Source organism: Hemiscyllium ocellatum, chromosome 35 (assembly GCF_020745735.1).
Source record: "Hemiscyllium ocellatum isolate sHemOce1 chromosome 35, sHemOce1.pat.X.cur, whole genome shotgun sequence".
In the NCBI taxonomy this organism is placed as follows: Eukaryota; Metazoa; Chordata; class Chondrichthyes; order Orectolobiformes; family Hemiscylliidae; genus Hemiscyllium; species Hemiscyllium ocellatum.
Genome location: NC_083435.1, coordinates 35,748,673 through 35,755,026, shown reverse-complemented (window position 1 = coordinate 35,755,026; position 6,354 = coordinate 35,748,673).

The window sequence follows — 6,354 nt, the reverse complement described above, 5'->3', positions numbered from 1 at the left end:
ACACTAACCCCTGGAAATTCCCCTCCAGGCCACAAAGCATCATTTGGAAATATATCGCCATTCCATAACATTTGCTGGTTCATAATCCTGGAACTCCCTGTTTAACAGCACTGGGTGTGTGTCCAAACCCCACAGCTCGCCAGCACCCTCGCAAGGGCATGTGTTCGCTTTGGAATGGTCAGTAGCAAGGGGGCAAAATTTTAACGAGAGAGGCAGGAAGTTTAGAAGGGATTTAAGGAAAAGTCTTTTTCACTGAGAGGGGGTTGGGCTGGAATGCACTGCCTGGGAGGGGAGTTGAGGTGGGAACAGTCACAACAGATCAAAATTATTTGGGTGAGCCCTTGATGAGCACATTCATGGTTCCGGGCCGATCACTTGGAAGTCAGACGAATGTAGATTTAGTGTATTGCTGGCAGTACAGACTCGATAGGTTGAGGAGTCGCTTCTTTACTGGATGGATATATAACTCCAACTCAGGATGAGTAATAATTGCGAGCCCAGCCAGCAACACCCACCACAATTGCATCCATCTCTAAATTTTAATAGCAACTTGCACAGACATAGTCGATCACAAACCTTGGGTCTTTCATTAACCTGCAACAGTGACCTGTGACACAACCGGTATATCATTGTCCTGGACAAGTAACCTAGAATGCATTGAAGAAGGATATTGAGGAAACCTTCCTGACCAGGGAGCATCCGGAGTGAGGAATTCAGGACAACCCAAGGGCAGGTTTGTGGTTTATTGCCAAAACCTGGAAAGATGTGGTGTGAATGAATCCGGATTGAAATGAAGAGAAACAGGGATATTTGGGAGGATGAAGTGTGAGACCATGGGGGACAGTCACTGTGTGAGCAGTCTCTCTGTCAAACAGGGGGATGCACAATCCCGAGCAAGATCCCCACTGTCCTTCACTGAGCTTTTTAATCAGCCCTTTATACACGGCCAGTAGGATGTTGGTGTCTGAGATAACCCGACCTATTCAACCATGAGGGCATCACAGCTGGGCCTAGGCTGGGTTAAACATGGAGTCTCCTTCTCCTCCCCACAGTGTTTACAAGACTTTAGACCAGGAATGATGAAGCTGTTTGGCTTCTCCCAATCGATGTGAAAATTAAAATTCTCCAGTGGAACCATTTCCCATTTGCTCGGAGTTTCTCTGATCTCGGGGTTTCTACATCCTGCTGTCAGGAGACCAGGACACAAATCCCATCAGAGTCTCCCAGACTGTGCTGCCTTCAATGTGTAAAAGATCAGGCTGGCTGTATAACAGGGGGCTGATCAAACATCCCCCATTTCAAACTCTCCCCAAGAGTTCACCCCAGACACAGAGACAGAGAGAGAGAGTGGAAAGCTGAATTCTGTACTTACCGGGAGAGACCCGGGAAAAACACAGGGAGATGGAGAAAAGGATCAGCAACATTCTGGGAATCCACTCTCCCTATTCCAATCAGGGATTGGGAAAAAAAAACAGAGGGGACAACTGCTATTGAGAGTCTGGAAGAACAAAACACTTTCTCTGACTCCACTAGCTGAGCTGCAGGTCATTTCCTGAACTTCAAGCTGCAGAAGCAGAGAGTCAATGATTGGTCCCAGTCTCAGTAAAATATCCACTAAAGGGATGAACAGATTTCTGTCACCAGTTACCAGGGAGATCAGACTCAGACAGGTTGAGTTACCTGCAGTGAAACAGAAACTGTCAGAAATGCATTTCCCCCCCAGCAGGAATCAGGGTGTGGTCTTTGTATTTAAGGACCCCTGTCCCAATGGAGAAGTCTTTCAGTTTTTTTTATTTCAAAAATATACTTTATTCATAAACATTTTGATGATCTGTACAATCGGTCAGGCCATACATATGTAAACATTCCATTTCTTTGCATACAGAGACAGTAATCATTCATATATACAGGTCTGTACAATTACTATCCATATATTTAGCTGAGGTGTCAGCAGAGCCCCCTTACTGCGTGGGCCCCCTGTTGTTAGACAGGCAGCTGTTACACGGTGGTCTTTCCCCACCGCACCTTGGCAGCAGCTGCCCCAAGCTTCAGCGCGTCCCGCAACACATAGTCCTGGACCTTGGAATGTGCCAGTCTGCAACACTCAGTCAGGGTCAACTCCTTCAGCTGGAAGATCAACAGGTTTCGGACCACCCAGAGAGTGTCCTTCACCGAGTTGATGATCCTCCAGACACAGTTGATGTTCGTCTCGGTGTGCGTCCCGGGGATCAGACCTTAGAACACGGAGTCCCGCGTCACGGCGCTGCTCGGGACGAACCTCGACAAACACCACTGCATTCCTCTCCAGACTCCTTCTGCATAGGCACATTTCAGAAGGAGGTGTGTGACAGTCTCTTCCCCCCCGCAGTCGCTTCGAGGGCAACGTGCGGTGTGGCTGAGAGTCCGGGCGTGCATAAAAGATCTCACAGGCACAGCCCTTCTCACCACCAGCCAAGCCATGTCTTGGTGCTTGTTGGAAAGTTCTGGTGATGAGGCATTCTGTCAAATGGCTTTGACAGTCTGCTCAGGGAACTGCTCGATAGGATCCACCCTCTCCTTTTCCCGAAGGGTCTCAAGGACACTATGTGCTGACCACTTTCTGATAGACTTGTGGTCAAAGGTGTTTTTCTTCATAAACTTCTCCACGAAGGACAGGTGACACGGAACGGTCCAACTACTTGGACCTGCTTGGGACAGGGATTTACAAGGATGGTTGTATTTTTTCGAAGTAAGGAATTGGATACCTTTTTCGAACTCTTTTCGTGTAGCTGTGGCCTCCAGCAACAGTGCAGCCTAAACTTGAACTGAGGGGTTGTTTAATGTGAAGCTGATTGAAACTGGCCATTAGTCCCCAAACCAAAATATATCCCAGTGAAAGGGAAGGACTGTGGGAGAAGGGGTCCACCTGCCATGGGTGTGTAAGGAAATAAGGGAGGCTGTCCAATTAAGGGAGAAGGCACACAACATGGCAAAGCCCAGCAGGAGACTGAAAGGCTGAGAAAACTTTCAAGGTTGACAGAAAGCTGCAAAAAGCTATAAAGAAATGTCAGATTATGAGAGTAAACTAACTCAGAATATAAAGATAGATGGCAAAGGTTTCTACAAATATGTAAAATGAAAAAGATTCGCCAAGGTAAACATTGGTCCTTCAGGAGGGTATTTGGAAATGGGATATGAGGAAATGGCTGGGGCATTGAACAGGTATTGTATTTTGTGTCAGTTTCCACAGTGGGGGACAGGAATAACATGCCAGTAGCTGACAAGGAGACAAAGGTAGGTGAGGACCTGGAAAGCATAGAAAGGTAAGACAATGCAAGACAGCAATGCTGTGAGTATCCAGGGAGGCTCAGAGTGAGGGAATGTTGTGACACTGGGTGAGGAGCCCAGAGATCTGGCCTGGTCCAGTCAATGAGCTGGGTGTGGGCCCTGGACACATAGTGTCCTTGCTGCAGCATTACAGTGATATGTACCTCCCAGGGCAGCCCACAATGCAGTGCCCTGTAAGTGGATCGGAGATGCACCTTGAGGGTTTTTGGAAGTTGGCTCATGTTGAATACCAATGTCTGTGAGGGTGGGTTGGGTGCAGCTGTTGCCCACCAATCATGCCCTGAGAGGTTGATGCCCGGTCTCCAACATAGTTTCATTTGGAACCTGCTCTGATTTCCTTGTTGAGTTCCCTGATGTTGAGCTTTGTTTAGTGACTGTGTTAAGTTGGGAGGTGCATATTAAGGAGTTGAGTTCTGGTGTTTAACAATCAATAATCCCCATAAATAGGCATCTCAAGCTGCTTTGTGAGAATCTCACCACGCCGCTAGTGAAAAGTATCAAAGATGCAATGACATGATGTCGAGGTCCACTCATCACTCAATTCTGTTGAATGTCTCTCGACAGCCCATGTCAATCTCCTACAACATTCTACCCTATGGGCCGAGTGGCCTCCTCTGATGCAGTAACCATTCTACACTTACACGTGTGAGGCAGGAAATTTAAAGTTTATCTGTATTTTCAATAAAATTTGCTGGTATAAAACTGGAGAGCTCCTCCCAGGGGTCTAGGACTAGGAGCTAATTAATCTCACTCTTATTTAAAGATAATTCATTCTTGTTCAAGATTCCACCATCAGAGAAAATACTCCCTCTACCTTGCTTTAAATTAGATAATCTCACACTGTCCCACACTGGGTCACACTATGATGGAATTCTCTCAGTTAACCTGTCAATGGCCTTTCACTCTGCCTTCTAACCAAGTGTCATCTGTAAACTTGGATAGAATACTCCCTGTTCATTCAGCCCAGTCATTAAAAGCTAAGGCCCCAGGACAGCTCCTTTGGGATCGACCAAATCCTGCTGAAGGGAACACATTATCTTGATCCCATTCTCTGTTTCCTACCCTCTCACTTCTCAGCCATGTCAAAGATTCCCTCGAATTTTATGTGCCCTCATTGTCATGAACAATCCCTTGTATCGATCTGATTAATAACCTTCTGGAAGTCCATCGAGACCATGTCCAGAACCCATCCAAATCATCACAGACTGAGAATAGAGTCAAGAACAAAGACAATCTGAGCTGATTCAAAAATGTTTCTGAAATTCTGAAGAACAGTTGAAGAGTGCCTAACGCAGAATGATGATTGTATCACTGCTCATTGTGCTGTGTATTATACACTTAATATTAGGGATAAGAGCAGAAAAATAGGGAAAAGAGAATGTAGAACTGAGGGGACAGTGTAAGTGTGGGGGAATCTCCAGTCCTGGGAGTACAAGGTACTGCGTTGAACAGAACTTATTGAATTCTCACACAAAGTTGCACATATGCAAACGCATCTTGTTGCCTGTCTGGTCTGTCTTTGTGTGATCAGCCCACACCAGGGATAATATGAACATTAAACCCACCTAACATCTTCCCCCCAACACACACACACAGACACACTCACAGACACAGACACATACACACATAGTCACACACACATAGACACACACACAGTCACAGACACACACACGGTCACAGACACACACACACATCACAGTCTCTCTCACACACACACACACAGATATATATACACACACACACACACTCTCATCCAATGAATATCAATGGAATGGAAACCATCTTCAGAAACTCCATAAAATGTAAGGATGGAGGGGAGTGTGGGAATGAGGATTTCTGACACAGTCTCCATTCCCTCACAGTTGTTGTGTTTTCACTCTCTGAGAATGGATTATTCCCCATTCTAATGGACATTTATTTTGTTTCTGCAGGTTCCCCAAGTGAGGCTCACACAATAGCTCCCAGGAAGTGACTGAGGGGTCAGAGTGTTGGGCTATACCAACCCCCACAACAAACAACCTGAGTTGCTGTGATGAAACAGGATGAATATTGGTGAGACTCTGGGGAGACATTGTTTGTTCTTCTTCACCAACATTGTTGCTTCATGGAGCTCTCAATCTCCATTGACTGTCTCACTTTGCTATTTTACAATAGTCAGGACAATTGAATTTTTTTTGTCGGAAGGACACTTCAGAGATGGAAATTAATACACAAATTCTGGGATTTAGCAATCATGCTATGTTTCAATTCGTGAATTGAAGTCGTGAATATGTTTCAGTGACTAACCTGCATGGTAACCCCATCTACAAATATTCCACCTCGAACCCAGGTTTCATTCCAGGATTGGACTGTCCCTGGTGACCGAATATCATTCAAACTGACGGGAATTTTGTTCCTGCAGATGGAACGAGTGTGACACAGACTTGCAGGAAGTGACTGAGGGAACAGAGAGTCAGGAATAAAATCCATTTTCATTTTATTCACATTTCTTACATTCTCATTATTCAAGCACTGTATCATTTTTCAAACCGGAATTACATTGTACCAAAAGATAGCTGACATCGTTTAAAAGATTCTGACAGGATTGAGCATTCCTGATGAAGGGCTTATGCTCAAAACGTCGAATTTATTATTCCAGAGATGCTGCCTAACCTGCTGTGCTTTAACCAGCAACACATTTTCAGCTGTGATCTCCAGCATCTGCAGACCTCATTTTTTACTCGAGGATTGATCAGGAGCAATGACTTTTTTTTATCAAGAGTTATCACCTCAGTATAATCATTAACATGTCCAATTGGAGGATAGACTTGAAGCTGAAATCTCATTCCTGGAGAGTGGACAGGACAGGGGTCACTTTACGATTCTCTCCTGATAACGTCTCAAGGATTGTGTGGGTCATTTAGCTGATGAGCCTGCCCTTTCCTCCCTCCAATAGCTGCTGGGTCACCAGTTAGTGAAGTATTCCTGATTCTCAGCAGCTGCCTGGCCCTCTCTTCACACTCCCCCCCCCCCACCCATCCCCCCTCC